Below are 18,627 nucleotides of genomic sequence, written 5' to 3' on the forward strand. Positions count from 1 at the left end.
CGTTATTTTTTCCCTCACAGGTGAACATGGTGGCTGAGGTCCCTCCCGCTCTGATACTGATGTCATTGTCTCTGCAGAATCTGACCATGATACTTATATTGAGGCACACTGTTAAATAAAAAATCAGAATTCAATACACAGGACTTTCAGATTCAAAAGTTTACTAGTGTACACCAGGAGGCAAAAAAACATACAAGTACAGAATTTTGTCTGACATGATGCAGGAAGTACAAAATATTTTATAGTGTTTGCATTCAAGTTATGCCCACCTTACTGACGTGGTTAGTCACAAGGCATCTACATCACTTTTACTAACAGTATTCTATTCATCTAATAATGCTGATGCAGTACATTAAAAAAAAACTTTTCCTTTAGATACAATACGGCCTTGCTATCCAGCTGGCCAGTCATAATGTCTTTCTGTAAAGTTACTTCTTAAAGGTCTCATATCAGTTCAAATACAATAGCAGATTCAGACTTTAAATTCACCTCTTTGTTCACTGTTTCACTTTCTCGCCAGCTGTGTTCTTATCTTACAGGGACAAATTACTACATCAGGAAAGGAAGATCCAAGGACAAGTTATCTTATCAGGAAGAAGCGGAAGATTTACACATTTTAATTTCCTGACCCAGCAGATAATCACTTATGAAAAGCATAACATTAAGCTTGCTGAGCTGGCAGCTGCCAGGGTCAGGGGTCAAAGCACACTGCAGTTTCAGAAGCTACTTGCATTTACACATGAATTTATCCCTTCTGTTATATGATTAATAGAATAAAATGCATTATAAACTACCTTGCTTTTAAACTAGCATTTCACATATATTTAAATACATATTTTTCTAACATTTTCCCCCTATTAATACTTTTTATTCTATTTTGAAGTATGCATAGTGTCATTTCATCTCCTAGCCTTTCCCACTCAGGATTTTCAGCTAGGTGAGTCATTTAATCTATACTTCAGAAAAAGCGTCACCTGAAATCAATCTTTCAATTTCAATATCTTGGTAGAAAGTTTCAGTAACAGATATATCAACAAAATCTTTGATTAATCTTTTCATGCAGGGAATTCCACAGCAAACACATGCTCCTATTAGGAGTATACCCACACAAATAGCAATTAGAATGTTCATTAGGATGGAACCCCACCCCCCAAACAGATTCTGGAAGAAGTCCGTCAGTGGGTTTGGGCCTGGATCAGTCATGGCTGATACTTGCTGAATTACCTCTAGGTGATTATTTATCTCATGGCGATTGTCAGGGATGAAAGCACAGCATTCTTCTTTGATAAGCGCGCACGTACCACCTCTCGCCGCTAGGGTGAAGTCAAGAGCCATCCGATTTTGTAGCACAACAGTTCTCATTGCATTCAGTTCATCAGTCAACAATTCTAGGGCGGAAAAAGTTGCATTACTCATTACTTCAAGAAGTTTCGACAACTTCCTCAGCTCCCAGATCGATTTGACTGCTCCATAGGCTGGTAGTATTCCTGCCCAGGATATAACACTGTCACCCAAGTCCATATGAGTCAATTCACTTTTGTCTTTTACTGAATTATGGTCTTTCCAACCAGCTTTGATCTTCCCAACTGGATTCACAGGTTTCTTAACTGGACCTTCAGATTTTCGAGCTGTTTCCCTTACGTTTCGTATCTTACCCAAAGGTAATTCTGCAGTATGTCTTATTGCTGGAACCAGATAACCCAAAAAACAACTGCCTGACCAATTCTCAGGTAACCATTTATATGCCTTTTTCCCACAAATAAAATAACAGTTTTCTACTTTAGTACTAATACGCATCAGCCCTGCATGAAACATTTTCTGATCTATAACTGACAATTGTTTAAACAAAACAGGGTTTTGTCGTACTTCATTCAATGTTGTTTTCATTGTGCTCAAATATGAATCATAGTTAGTATTACAAACAGTACCTCCACTTTTAACTTCAATGTAACACTTGTAGGATATCATAATATTGCAATTACTCCATCCTACTTGGAGGATATAGTTTTTAAAAAAGCACACAATTCCCTTTTGTGTAACAGGTAAAAATAATGCTATTTTGTCTTGTGATCTCACAGTTCCTGTGTCGAAAAGTAAATTCTCCCAAGTCTCATTTATCCCCAAAGGGACAGCGGACATTATCAGTCCTCCATATGCTGTTGGTATAGCTGTACAAACCCAGCAATTTGAAATGTTCATAGTCTCTGCATACACACGTTTCATTGCCAGGTATGTGTTAAAATTTGGATGCCAGTCTATAGACGTTTCATCACGCCTTCCCACTTTCACTTGTGTGGTTGTGTGTAGGATGAACCACAGCAAGAGAAAAATTGTCACAATTACAGTTAATAAATGTACACACAACAAAATGATTATGCTACATCTCTGGGGTTGATCTAAACTTCTATTCACTTTGCTTTTGGCCATCTTGGTCTGGTTGTGTATCAGTCTCAAAGTTTTTATCAAGTTGAAAGTTCTTTACCAGTTTACAATGCGTCAAATGAACCCAGGATGTCCTCTCAGCTACTCTGACTGCAGTAGGCGTAGCCAACAGAACCTGGTATGAACCTTCCCACTTTGGACTGGCCCAGTTTTTCCTTTTCATCACTTTCAGCCAGACCCACGACCCTGGGGCCAAGACTGCTTCCACCGGTCTGGTCTGTTCCTTATCTGAAAAAGAGTTAAACTGCAAAACAGATTTATTCCTTAACAATTTTTTCATATATTCTGCTAACAAACTGTCAGCCTCCTGCTCTGCAGGCATGAGAGCTTTCCACTGAGGCACGTAATATGCTCTCCCAAAAAACATTTCAAAGGGAGTCAAAGCCTTTACATTTGGAACTGTTCTCATACCCAGCAGTGCTAAATGCAGACAGTATATCCAATTCTTTTGGGTCTCCTATACTAGCTTCCTAAGCTTACTTTTTAGGGTACCATTGTACCTTTCAACCAGTCCTGCTGACTGTGGGTGGTAGGCACAATGGTTCTTTAAGGAGATACCAAAAAATCTCCCAAGCTGGTGAATCATCTGATTCACAAAATGTGTGCCATTGTCACTATAAATCCTCTCCGGAATGCCAAATCTAGGGATTATTTCTTTTATCAGGGCTTTTGCCACTGTTGCTGCATCTGGGTTTTTGGTTGGAAAAGCTTCTACCCATTTAGAAAACATGTCTACAATAACTAAACAAAACTTCTTCCCTTCACATTTATTCAATTCTATAAAATCCATACAAATAGTATGGAACGGGTATGGTGGTATAGGAAAACTTCCTTGCTTGGTTTTAAATGCTCCTTGTGCATGGTGCTTGTTACAAGTATGACAAGCTGCACAAAATTTTTTTGTGTAGTTTATGTATCCATATGTTTGGAATATTCGATTTACTAACTGTACCATCCCCCCTGTTGAGACATGGCACTGCCCATAGCTCAACAAAGCTGCATATCTAAATAAATTAGACGGCAATATCGGTTTTCTTTCTTTGGAAATGTACAGTCCATTCTCAAAAATTGCACCTCGTTTTACCCATTTTTGTTTTTCTGCTTTTGTAGTAAGTATCTGCATTGTTTTTAATATGTCTAAATCTAAAATCTCAGAGGGTTGTAATTCCTCATTTAAAAGTAAAGTTTCTGAGTCTGAGGCTGCTTGCTTTGCAGCTGCATCAGCTCGTGCATTACCTTTTGAAATCTTATCCTGTTGTTTTGTATGAGCTACACATTTACAAATAGCTACTTTGGTAGGTAACTGAATAGATTCTAATAGCTCCAAAATAAATTGCGCATGATTAATAGGTTTTCCACTGGATGTAATCATTCCTCTATTTTTCCATTGTTGTGCAAATACATGTACTATAGAAAAAGCATACTGACTGTCAGTATATATGTTTATACACTTGTTTTTTGCTAAAGTACATGCTCTCGTCAAAGCTATCAACTCTGCTGCTTGTGCAGATAAGTTGTGTGGTAAGGATTGAGCTTCTAAATTTTCAGTGTCTGTAACTACTGCATATCCCACCAGATTCTTCCCTGTAGGACCCCTTCTGCATGAGCCATCCACGTAATATGTCACCTCAGCATTATCCAACGGCATATCTGTAAGATCTTGTCTAGGTAAAGCTAACTGTTCAATTTCCTGCAGGCAGCTGTGTGGTGTGCCCTCCGCAGGAGTTGGAAGTAATGTTGATGGATTCAATGTCGTACATCGTTCAATTGTCATATGAGGTTGGCTCAGCAGTATAGTCATACATGAAAGATGTCTAGCAGGAGAAAGGTATGCCATTTTCTCTTGTAGTAAAATTATTGCAACTGCATGAGGCACTCTCAATGTGAGAGGGTGAAATAACACCACTAAGGCCGAAGCCTGTACTGCCATTGTGGCTGCAACTACTGCTTGTACACAGTGAGGCAAAGATCGCGCCACTGGGTCTAACTGTGATGAATAGTAAGCTATGGGGCGTTGCTTGTCCCCATGTTGTTGCATCAATACTGACGTCATGTACCCTTGCTTACAATCTACGGTCTGAAAAAAACGTTTGTGATAATTTGGAAGTCCTAAAACTAATGAAGAAGCTATCAACTGCTTCAACCTGCAGAAAGCCATTTCTGCTTCTGTTGTCCATTGTAAAATATCTTGTGCTGCCATTGGTGTCTTATATATCAAATCAGTCAGTGGAGCAGATTCTAAAGCATAATTTGGTATCCAGCTCCGACAAAAATTAGTTGTACCTAAGAAAGACATCATTTCTTTCTTGGTTGTTGGTTTGGGTGCTTGCAAAATTGCTGTTTTTCTTTCCTCATCTAGTATTCTACCTTCATTGGATATTACATATCCCAAGTATCTAACTTGTTTTCTCCAAAGTTGTAACTTACTTTTGTTTACTTTGTGTCCTTGAATTGCTAAAAATTTCAATAATGCTAAAGTATCCTCCCTGCACTGCTGCTGGGTGGGGGCTGCTAGCAAGATGTCATCTACATAAAGTAGAATTTGACTACCTTCCGGTGGGGTAAACCCTGCCAGGTTGCTAGCCATTTCTTGTGCAAATATTGTTGGGCTCTCACAATATCCCTGTGGTAGTCGAGTATATGTATACCTTTTACCCTGAAATGTAAATGCAAACCAATATTGACTATCAGGATGTATAGGTATTGAAAAGAAGGCATTGCTAATATCTACCACAGAGAAGTACTTCTGTTGTGGTTCTAAATCATTTAACAAGGTATGTGGGTCTGGCACCATAGGTGCTCTAGGTATTACTGCATTATTTACAGCTTGTAAATCTTGTACCATCCGCCATTCCCCGTTTGCTTTTTTACCAGGAAATAGGGGTGTATTACATGGTGAATCAGGAGATTCTACCAGTACTCCTTCTTTGAGTAATGCTGCTATTATAGGCTTAATTCCTATTTCTGCATCCTTTGTCAAAGGGTATTGTCTTTTCTGTGGTCTAAAAGCTGACTTTGGGGTAATTGTAACTGGTCCTACTGTTCGAATAAGTCCTACATCTGACTTGCCTGTTGACCACAGAGTTGTTGGAATTTCACACAAGGCCTTTTCTTCTTCTTCTAATAAAAATGCTAATCAGCTGTCCTCGCTAGATTGCAAGTGTACAGCTGGATGTGTCTGTGTCAACCAATTCAGTTTTTGTTTTTGTATCCCTTGTCCTGACAGTTCTAAATCAGTCTGTTTCTCCCATCTTGTTACTTTTTCTCCTAAGTCTGCCCATTTAACACTTTTGTTCTTTGTCAGGCTGACATGTGGCAACCGATTTGATCTATACAATGCAAGGAATTCTTGAGGTAATGAACAGCTAACTACACTGTTCCCCTCTGTATCCCAGTACAAAGTACGCAAAACCAATCTAGTTGCACGATTTCTAAACAGTTCTTGCTCATACTCTCTATCAGGTCCTGGAGTAGTACAGTAGTATAGAGTACAGTGTAACAAATGCTGTTGATCAGTGTCAAGGGAGGGGGCTTTACTGATGGCTACGTTCATCAGTTCCTCGGTCACTGCCCCTGGACCAGTCGTGACTAGGTCCTGGCTGTACCAATAAAAGGTTTCACCCTCCGATCGCACTACAAAGGTATCCATTTGTCTCTGTGCCTCCATACCTTGTACAGTTGGAACTACTGCTATGCCAAATATCTGCATAAGGTCCCTGCCCAATAGGTTTACTGGACACTTTGCAGAAACAACTACTTTACTTCTCTGGGTCATACCTGAAACAGGGTCAGTTATTGCTATATCATGGGAGAGTGGCTCCCTGTATAGCTGTCCATTTGCTGCTTTTACTAATATATAATCAGGTGATTCAGAATGTTCTGGTAACTTGAAGGGGTGTATCAAAGTCCGTGATGCTCCTGAGTCACATAGGAATTTGACTTCCCTTCCCTCCACCAGAAGTGTCACTTCTGGTTTTGCATCTGCTAGGTAGAGCTCCAGGCTCAACAATGCTAAATCTAAAATTTAATTTCCATTTTCGTCTAAGTCAATTTGTACTTCCTCTACTCCTTCTACTACATTGGCATTTGTCTTTTCTATTCTAGCTGTTACTCGTGATTCCTGACTTTCATATGATGTATCCTCACTATCATATAAGTCCTCATCCCCTTTATCTTCCGTCGTTGCTTTCTTATTTTGTTTACAGTCCCTAGCTAGATGCCCTTTCTTTCCGCACTTGAAGCATTCACCTCTCTTTTTCCTCTCTTCAAAATCTTCTGATCGTTTATCAGATTGCTTGTTTCCCTGGGCATTCTTCTTGCCCTTTTTACCTGACTGCAATACAAATACTTCAGCTCCGTCCTCAGCAGTGAAGACTTGCGCCTTCTTTTTCTTTTTACTATTAAAATGTCTCTCAGCATGTCTAGCGTATTCGATTAAGGCTTGTAGCCTCCCTGTTCGATGATCTATCATATGCTTCGTAATGAAGCTACTAATAGGTGCAATGCAACCTTTCAAAAATGCATTTTTTAATTGTTGTTCATACGGGGAATCAGTTGTTTGGTTCTCAGGAACCGACATACCGCTATGATTATTAAAGCATTCTAATAATCTAGCATAATATCCATCTATTGTCTCATTTTCCTGTTGCATGCATTGATTAATGCAAGTCCAGTCTGCTCTAGGTTTCCATTTCTCAGAGATTCTGTCTGTCAGACCTTTCACTCTGTTGTCTAACTCTGCGTCACTATGTGGGAGTGGCCTAAGTTCTGCATTACGAGGATTCCAGGTGCCACAAATCATGTGCCAATCTGGACCTATAATTTGTCTTACTACTTTTTCTACTTCTTCCCCATTCAAGTGGTAACTTAACCTCATGCCTTGTAAATCTTCTAAAAATTTCGTAAAATTAACTTTCGGATGGGGGATTCCCTCAGTAGCCTTCCGGATATCTTCCAGTGTCCATGGTCTATATACTAAGAGTGTTGGATCCTGCCCTTCCTGTCCTGCCTGAGGATTTGGAACTTCTATAAGTGGGCATATTTCTTCCTCACTCTCATCCTGTAGATTTCTCTCTATCTGGTATAATTCTGTGTCCCTATGTGTTTTACGTGTTCGGGACCTAGTCTCAATAGGATCTCTAACAAATGGTTGTGGTCTTACTGAAACTTCAGGATAATGCGGAGGTGGACCAGCCTGTCCACTCGCTTCATATCCTGAAAAGGGTAAGGGAGGGGGCAAGGGAGGAGGAGGAGGCACTGTAGCTATTATCAAGTTATTATCCTCTTTGTCTAAAAATAATGTTTTTGAATTTTTAAGCTTCTGTTCCCTACGATTTGCTTCCTCAATCCACCTGTGTGCTTGAGGTATGCTTAGTTGGCATTGCTTTTTTGCCTGACCTCCTGCATCAGATTTAAGCTGTTTAAGGAGTTTAACAAGTGTAAGTTTATCTAGTTTACCATCAAATTCATATTTGTTAACCCATTTCGTATAATACCTAACATTATCAGCACGCTGTAATTGCATGTATTTTGCGTCTTCGTTAGGCGGATCTCGCGAGGTTTTAGTGCACTGATTACCCATGTCAAAGAAAATGTTACATAACCCTTTTTTATCATGTGATGTCAATTTTTTAGTTCCTGTTTACAGTTTATCTAGAATAACTGTCTACCTTATTCTGTTACCCTGATCTATGACAAAATATACAGTACTTCCTTTTGTCCCTGATCTGCAAAACAAATCTTGACAATAATATACTGAAACCTAGTCCCTGATCTAAAACAGAAAAAAAGGCAAATTCTTCCTACCTGAGCCTCCTGGTCTTGAAAATGGTCAAATTCCGCTCTTTGGCCACAGATCAGAAAGTGGCCAGCCTCTTTACACACGACAATTCAGTCGGAGGTCTTTTCACTCAAGAAGAACCATTTTGGTAACTTCTCCTGCGCAGTATTCGACCATCGATACACTCTGATCTGCAGCTTACCAAGGGAATTCTGTCTCGAAAGGACCAAACTGTTAAATAAAAAATCAGAATTCAATACACAGGAGGTTCAGATTCAAAAGTTTACTAGTGTACACCAGGAGGCAAAAAAACATACAAGTACAGAATTTTGTCTGACATGATGCAGGAAGTACAGAATATTTTATAGTGTTTGCATTCAAGTTATGCCCACCTTACTGACGTGGTTAGTCACAAGGCATCTGCATCACTTTTACTAACAGTATTCTATTCATCTAATAATGCTGATGCAGTACATTTAAAAAAAACTTTTCCTTTAGATACAATACGGCCTTGCTATCCAGCTGGCCAGTCATAATGTCTTTCTGTAAAGTTACTTCTTAAAGGTCTCATATCAGTTAAAATACAATAGCAGATTCAGACTTTAAATTCACCTCTTTGTTCACTGTTTCACTTTCTCACCAGCTGTGTTCTTATCTTACAGGGACAAATTACTACATCAGGAAAGGAAGATCCAAGGACAAGTTATCTTATCAGGAAGAAGCAGAAGATTTACACATTTTAATTTCCTGACCCAGCAGATAATCACTTATGAAAAGCATAACATTAAGCTTGCTGAGCTGGCAGCTGCCAGGGTCAGGGGTCAAAGCACACTGCAGTTTCAGAAGCTACTTGCATTTACACATGAATTTATCCCTTCTGTTATATGATTAATAGAATAAAATGCATTATAAACTACCTTGCTTTTAAACTAGCATTTCACATATATTTAAATACATATTTTTCTAACACACACGTGGGGTTGTCAGGGGCTGAATCTGTGTCATCGGTTGGCATCCCACAACTGTCAACCCCATACCCGCACACAGTCACAATGCCCACATATACCCCATCATCAGTGGCCACAGATAAGGGACAGTTGGCGGGTGGTGGCATGGAACAGGCTACTGTGGTGACTATGGCAAGGGAGGGTGCAGGCACTAGCCATAGCCAGTGTGTTGGCGAGGTCCCACATAGGCATATGAGCAGTGCTGCTCAGAGGAGGATTGCAGCCCATCATGCCCCTGTTGCAAGTGCCACAGCAGCAGTCACCAGATGCATGTTTCAGGCCATCACGGCGGCACAGGCACGTAATGAATGTAATACCAGACATATACACAGGGTCATGGATGAGCATATCCCTGGTGTCTGTGGTGATATGTACTCACTGCAGCCATCTGTGAGCATACTGGGGTAATGGATAGATGGTGGGAGAGACCTTGGCACTCCTCCACTGTGGAATATCTGTGCTTGAGCATTTGGCAAATGTTGGCCAGCAGCCATGTGGATGTAGGGCAGCACCACGATCAGCTGAGGGTCTACTTGGCCATGCACCATCACTTTCCCATGCTGGCAGTCTCACCAGCACTACTGAAGGGGGTGTGCTGTCCACACCATGATGCAGCAGGCCATGGGCACATGATCCTGGCTGGTCCCAACAGGGATGCGGATCCAGCAGGCAGCAGTCACCATCGAGGAGTAGTACTGCATCTGGACTCAGCCCTCATGGTGCCAGTGATACCCTCGGCAGGCCCAGTTCCCGTGTCCATGGCCAGAGATGGTGAACTGTACACCCTGCCATGTACAGCCCACAGCTGTCCAAAATACCCCTATGTAGGGACTGTGTGCATACAAACACATCAGCATCAGACAAGTCACCTCCACACACACACACACACATACACACACCACCCTTGCACAGCGCATTTAATGAACACCCTCCAAACACACACATGATGTCAACTGTATGGCCCAGCCTAGTCTTCTGGCAAGCCCACACAACATCCTGTGCATATTATGATACCTGTTCCACATCCATGCCATCCATGCCATCGATGCAGGGACATGCTAATATGGGTTTGATGCACAGAGTGACTTTAGTAGAGTGTAGCTATTTAATGTTGTGTATGGTGCTGTCATCTGGCATTTGGAATGAGTACACATCAGAGTGTGTGTATACCTTTTCAACCATGATGCATTATTGGTGTTCTCACATGCTGTATTCTGTTTGTGTTACAGGTGTCTGTGTGTCAGCAGGATGTGGCCCTGCTGACATCACCAATGAGGGGTATGGCGGTGTTGTAACACATCAACCAAGTCATTGTCGAGGTACAGCTGTATTTGCACACATTTTCCAGGTCTGTGTAACAGTTCTTGCATGTGCCTCACAGCTTATAGGAATGAGGGGTTGTATCTCAGTCTATGGTAGTTGACATCAGCTCTAACATTGTGGACAATGGTAAGTGTGGTGAGTGGAACACACCTCAGATTGTTAACGCCCTCCACCACAGAGGATATTGTGTTGACCAAACACACAGAGAATACTGTTCATACACACACACATGCATGCACAGGATCACCGTTGCTAGTATTGTGCTTAGAACCCCTTACCCATTAAGTTGTGGTACCACACTATTATGTAATTATTACAGGTGGCACAGGACTACTAGTGTGATGAGTGCTACAAGGTACCTGTAAGGTGAATAACATCATGTGGCCTTGTGGGGTATGGCAATGTTGGCTGTACTGGGTGTGAGAGTACTCATAATAGTGTCACATACAAGTCTACACACTCATAACCATTGCTATACACACCAGCACGCGTGCACACACACACACACACACACACACACACACACACACACACACACACACACACACACACACACACACACACACACACCCATTTGCCAGTACTGACATTAGCAAACCAACCTATCTTGTTATTCATACCATACTGTTCCATATTGTTGCACAGGGCTTATAGGGCTGAAGAGCATCTACAGATACCACTACAGTTGATGTGAACAGTGGACCTTACACAGTAGACTTAGGAATGTGTACTGTAAGTACCATGTCATAAAATATGAAACCATGCCCATCCAATGGATGATGTTCACACACAAACACAAGATACTCTTCTTTCACACACATTTGCCAGGACTGAGATTAGAACCCCTACCTATCTATTTATTGTTACTACATTGTTACACATTTATCACACATGCCACAGAAGTTATGGGGTGACACTTGTCCAAAGGTACTTCTAAGGTGAGGGACATCAGCAGGCCTTGCAAATTATGGCAATGGGTGATGTACTGGGTAAGAAAGGCCACAAAATACTGTAACATACACATATACACACTTATACACAATAAAACACACACACACACACACACACACACACACACACACACACACACACACACACACACACACACACACATGTTTGCCAGGACTCATATTAGAACCTCTTGCTATGTATTTATTGGTATTATAGTGTTACGCAGTTACCACACACACCACAGAGATTATAGGTTGTGGAGTCTCCTAAGGTACCTATATAGTGAATAACATCTACAGCACTTGTAAGATATGGCAATGGTAGTTGTACTGGGTGAGATTGGCCACCAACTACTTTCACCTACATGTTTACACACTCACAAACACTTTTATACACAGTAATGTACACACACACATTTGACAGTACTAAGATCCATAGGTTCAAAGATTTATAGGTGTATATGTGGCAAATGGCCATGGAGGCTTTACAAGGCTGAGAATACACTGGCATCATGCCAAATGGCAATACTCCCCAGTGTATCTACTGAGTATAGTCACTGGAGTGATCCCCAGGGTGGGTATTCTATTCCCCATCCACTCCTTCTGATTTCTCTTGAAGAGGACCAGTGATGTGCTCTGCTTGACAGCTATGTGATGTCTATTCCATAGCGTGGCCATTCTCTGGGCTGTGACCCTGTCCCTCCAGCATGTCCTGTTGATTGTGAGGATGGGGTTGAGGAATCTGGGGCATGTTGTGTGGACAGACTGGTTTCTTCAGATGTAACATTCCTGACAGGGTTGGTTCAGACATGGCTCTGTATGTCAGGCAGAAACTGCATCTAAGTAGCCAATATGAGATAGAGATTCATTGCAGTTGGTGGAGTCTGTTTGTATGGGGCAAGTGTGTAGTCCCCAAGATCCTCTTTGTGAGGTACATTTTCAGCCTCTCCTGTTGTTGTTGGTGTCCAGTGGGGTACATGGCAAATGGGCTATATTACACATTGGCCTACTGAGGGAAGTGTGCAGGGAAACACTGTCCTTTTACTTCCCGGATTCAACACCCTTAGTCAGGAGAAGTGACACATGGAAGGACTTTCAGAAGACAGTGGCACTGTGGTGATCACCAGAGAGCTCTACTGTCAACCTGTGTTCCCAGTTCCATTATATCAACATCATTGTTCAGTGGACTACCATCAATGTACTACTTTATGGGAACCATGTCGTACCCAAAGGGGATGGCGGCATATCATCTGGCATTGAACTTATGTCCAGGGTTCTGACAACAGTCATAGGTTTCAGAGAAGCCTTTGTGAAGGATGTCAACCTCACATGGGGGGGTAATAGCATCCACCTTGCAGTCATCTGCAAACATTTCCAGCCAGGGCGCCTTTGTATTGGGCTGCTCCTCAGAGGTGTAGATCCCAAACATGAGGGGACCCAGGTCCACAACCTGTGGGACTCCACTCATGACTGCTCAGCAGTCTGACATGGAGTCTGCTGCTTTCACACTGTAGGTTCTATCTGTGAGCCAGTTTGCAGTCCACCTACTGATGGAGGGGTTGCTGCCTACCTGAATGTGTTTGTGTATGATTCCTGAGTGGATAATCATATCCAAGGATTAGATGGGCTGCCTATCCTGTTATCTATTCCATACTGTCACATAGTTATTGCACATGGTACAATAGTTATAGGGCTGCAGAGTGTCTACAGGTCACTCTACAGTGGATGACAACTGTGGGCCTTGTAATGTGGACACTGGGACATGTATTGGGTGGTCAACAGCAAAAAGTATCAAAACTCACTCCTCAATAGATATGGGTCTCACACACACACACAACAACCCCCCCACAGACAGATACTGTTCTTACACACACACACACACACACACACACACACACACACACACACATACACACACACACACACACACACACACACACACACACACACACACACACACTTGCTAGGACTGAGATTAGTACCCCTACCTATCTATTTATTGCTACTACAAAGTTACACATTTATCACACACATCACATAGATTATAGGGTGAAGGTTGTCCAAAGGTACTTCTAAGGTGTGGAACATTAGCCCTTGTAAACTATGGCAATGTATGATATACTGGGTGAGAGGCCACAAAATACTTTCAACTGCACATATATACACTTACACACACATATTTGCCAGAACTGGGATTAGAGCTCCTGCCTAACTAGTTATTGTACTATATTGTTACACAGTTATCGCATGTGCCACAGAGCTTATGGAGCTAATGTCTGATGCAAAGGACTTCTAAAGTGACTGTTATTTGCAGGACTGCTAAAGTAGGGCAATGGGAAGTGTACTGAGTTTGAATTGAACTAAAAACTTTAAACTAAACACACACAGACACACATGTTTTACATTTGCCAGGACTGGGATTAGAACTCCTACCTAACTAGTTGTTTGTACTACAGTATTATGCAGTTATCACATGCGCTACAGAACTTATGGAGCTGAGACCTGATGAAAAGGGCTTCTAAGGTGACTGCTATTTGCAGAACTACTAAAATAGGATAATGGGAAGTATACTCTGTTCGAACGGACCCAAAGTCTTTAACTTATAAACACACACAATTTTACATTTGCCAGGACTAGGATTAGAACTCCTACTTAACTAGTTATTTGTACTATAATGTTATGCAGTTATTACATGCACCACAGAGTTGACGGGGCTGAGTTCTGACAAAAGGGACTTCTAAGGTGACTTATCTGCAGGACTGCTAAAGTAGGGCAATGGGAAGTGTACTGGGTTTGAATGGACCCATAATCTTTAACTTATAAACACACACACTTTTACATTTGCTTATAAACACACACACACTTTTACATTTGTCAGGACTGGGATTAGAAGTCCTACCTATTTTTTTGTACTACAGTGTTATGCAATTATCCATATGCCGCAGAGTTGATGGGGCTGAGGTCTGACAAAAGGGACTTCTAAGGTGACTGTTACCTGCAGGAGTGATAAAGTAGGGAAATGTGAAGTGTACTGAGTTTGAATGGACCCAAAATCTTTGGCTTATAAACACACACTTTTACATTTGACTGGACTGAGATTAGTGCTACACAGTTACTGCACGGACCACAGAGCTTATAGGATTGAGGGCTGACGAAAGGGACTTTTAAGGTGACTGATATCTGCAGGACTGCTACAGTAGGGCAATGGAAAGTGTACTGGGTTTGAATGGACCCAAAATCTTCAACGTATAAATACACACACACTTTTACATTTGCCATGATTGAGATTAGCTCACTAGTTATTTGTACTATAGTGTTACACAGTTATTGCACAAGCCACAGGGCTTATAGGGCTGAAGCTAGATGAAAGGTACTTCAATGGTGACAGACATCTTCATAGGTTCATAGGTAGGTACTAGGCTATCGGCCCAAGGGCCTACGTAAGCCTAGCCAGCAAGGTTCCATAGCTTACGCCAACCAAGAAAGTTATTTTCCTGTGCCACTGTCCAGCAGAGACACAGAAGTGATCCCTGGGGACTGCTAATGTAGGGCAATGTGAAGTGCACTGGGTGGGGAAGGCCTAGATCCTACTGACAATTCTCTAAGTGTATGAGCATGCCCAGTGTGACCTTCTATAGTTAATGTAGGCCTCATTCCAGGGATTGTTGTACTCCAGTCAGGTTTGTATTGTGCTACAGCTATACCTCCCAACCTATTGGTGCAGGATATCTGGAGATAGCCTATCAAAATGGGGAGACAATGGGCCATATGATGATTGTGACTATTTCTCTCAGTAATGTATGGGTTGCTAGGGTTACAGGGTTTGTTTTAGCAGACATCTGACATATATGACGTTTGACACTGTCATGTATTGTTTCAGTACCTTGTAACATACCTCCTCAGATCATCACAGTGATTTACCAGAGGACTACAGCATGGATGATGCACACACCAATATTATAGGCCAAATGCTATACATTCATGTACAATCCAGCCTGTTGAGAGGTGTGCCTACAACTAATTGACTGCTGGAGCTGTGGAAACAGTCCAGCACCTTGGTGATATGCTACAATGGTTTCATAGTTTCATAGTTTCATAGTTTCATAGTATAGTACTAGGCTATCTGCCCTGGGGCATTTGTAAGCCTAGCCATAGTGATATGGCTTTTGCCCCCCCCCATGAAATGGTACAAAAATGTACAGAATAAATCTAGAATACTGTGCCTCTGTCTAGTAGTGACACAGTGAAGGTCCCCTTATATAATAGAATTAGTTTACTGTGCCCCTGTCTAGCAGTGACACATATGTGACCCCTGGGGTGAACTTACGATCTCCAATCCACTCATCAAGATTTCTCTTGAAGAGAGTCAGTGAGGGGCTCTGCCTAATACGAACTGGGATCCTGTTCCAAAGCATGGGAAGCCTCTGGGTTATGAATCTATCCCTCCAGCATGTCCTATTCATACTTGTGCCAAGGTTTAAGTCTTTAGCTCTCATGGTCCTGATGGATTTGGATTTTTTGAGGTGGAGCATGTCCATCAGATCCTGATTGGACATGGCCTTGTACGTCAGGCAGAGATCACCTCTGAGCAGGCGGTATGCTACTGAATAGAGCTGAAGTTTCTTTAGTCTGGCAGAATAAGACATATGTTGGAGACCCTTGATCCTTTTGGTGAGGTACTTTTGTGGTCTCTCCAGCTGTTGCAAGTGCTGGTTGAGGTACATACCAAATGGGGCATTGTACTCAATCATGGGTCTGATGAGGGAGGAATATAGGGGTACAATGACATCCTTGGATCTGGAAGTGAAACTGTTCATGATGAGGTGTGCAAGGTAGAATGTTTTTCTAACCACTTTGGCAACGTGGGTGTCAAATGAGAGGTCGCTGTCTACTTGGGTCCCTAGGTCTCTGATTACTTTTTCCGTACTCAGTGGGTTGCTGTCTATGTGATAATTTGTGGGTACTTTGTTTTTTCCAAAAGGGATGACTATACATTTTTTGGCATTTAGTTTAAGGCCGTGACTACGGCACCAGTTGTCCGTTTCAGTGAGGCCTTTTTGTAGGATGTATGTATCTGCTGGTGTATCGACTATGGCGCCTAGTTTGCAGTCATCTGCGAACTTTGTCAGCCACAGCCCACCCATGTTTGCTTTAACATCTGAGAAATAAATGCTGAACAAGAGGGGTCCCAGGACAGATCCCTGTGGGACACCACTTGTGACTGGCTTTGAGTGTGACATTGCTCCAGCGATTTTAACTTTATGGGTTCTGTCCTTTAGCCAGTTTGCAACCCATCTAGTGGCATAAGGGTTTACTTTTAAGCTGTTTAGCTTATCTATGATGCCTGAGTGGGGTATTGTGTCAAAGGCCTTAGCCAAGTCCAGGTATGCTGTATGGACTGCTTTGCCCTCATCAATGGCTCTAGTGACTGTTTCGAAAAAGTCAACCAGGTTTAAAAGGCAGGATCTGCCCTTTACAAAGCCTAACTGGGTGGGGTCAAGCATCTGTAGGTCCCCTATGTCTCCGTTTATGAGTTCCATAATGATTCTTTCCATAGCTTTGCAGACCAGGCTGGTTAAGCTTATGGGGTGGTAGTTCCCAGGGTCTGTAGAGGTACCCCCTTTGTGGAGTGGGACCACTGTTGCTGTACGCCAGTGATCAGGTACATATCCTGTAGTAAGGCTAAGGTTAAATAGCATTTTTATGTGCGGGTTTAGCTCCTCTTGGAGTTCACGTAGCACGCAACCCGGGATACCGTCAGGTCCCATTGATGCTGTGTTTTTAGCTTTGTTGAGGGTGGTTCTCACTTGGACATCTGAGATGACAGGGAGATTACATTCAGCTGGGATAAGTATTTCTTCTTTTGGGGGTGAAGGAGGCGAGAAATTTGCACTGAACCTGTCAGCCAGAATGTTAGCAATATCTGTGGGTTCAGTGTATTTTTTGTTGTTGTGAACCAACTCTGAGCATATCTGAGGGTTTCCGCCCAGGTTTCTAACATAGCTGAAGAAGGCTTTGTGGTTATCTTTAGTGTCCTTAGTGATTTTTCTCTCAAAGTTTGCCTTGGATGTTTTTATGAGAGAACGTAGTTTTCTGCTAATGTTGATCAGAGATGTCTTCCCTTCATGGGATTTCGCTCTTACTTACAAAACACTTTTCCTTGAAAGCCACACTCATTTGGGTAACCAACCAGATATATGAGTCATGAATCTGGACATTCTGTGATACTCTGTACAGTTGACAGGCAGGGCTAGGAGAATGCATTTCTGTTCTGGCATGGTCTGATTTCCAGTCCATGGTTGGGTAATATAAGTCAGGCAGGATGAGGGTGACAGGCAGACACCAGATAGATTTGTAGGGTATAAGATATGTGGGGAGGTGTCCTTGGTCAGATATGTTGGCCTATAGCTACCAGTACTTTGCATAGGGTCTTCTCAAAAGGTTGACTGCACTTGGAGGGTCTTGTGTGTGTCAGACTGTTTGACCAGCCTGGAGGTGTGTGTCTCACATATGCGTATGGCCCACCTCATTTTGCTTCACTGGCTACATTTTGGGGTCAGGATGTTGCACAGGATGAGTGATCAGGGAAGGGTGTGTTACTCCCCATGGCTGTGGACCAGGGTTCTGTGGTTGCAAACATGTCACCATCTTCCAGGATTAGGACTGCCTGCAATGGGTGCATTCTCCTAGCCCTGCCTGTCAACTGTACAGAGTATCACAGAATGTCCAGATTCATGACTCATATATATCTGGTTGGTTACCCAAATGAGTGTGGCTTTCAAGGAAAAGTGTTTTGTAAGTCACTCAGGGTTGAAGTCAGATATTACTAACAGTTGACATTGTAGTTTCAGACTTCATACCCTTCAGACATCCCATGTTAATACAATCATTCCATCAACTTTCTAACATTATTAGAGCAGTATTTCAAATGTGTCCTCCTCTTTGGACCTTTATCACTCCATTATTTATGGCTTTGTCCAGATTTCTGGCTCTCTAACACTGACAGGTTTGCTCCTAGCAATTAGCAGCATGGCCTTTCTTTGCATTTTGTAGACTGTGTTATGTTGTTATGGACCCCATGACACTCCCTAACATGGCACTGTGGGTGAGGCATGGGCATTTGCCA

The sequence above is a fragment of the Protopterus annectens genome, chromosome 6.part0 (assembly GCF_019279795.1).
Source record: "Protopterus annectens isolate FY-2018-M chromosome 6.part0, PAN1.0, whole genome shotgun sequence".
NCBI lineage: Eukaryota > Metazoa > Chordata > Ceratodontiformes > Protopteridae > Protopterus > Protopterus annectens.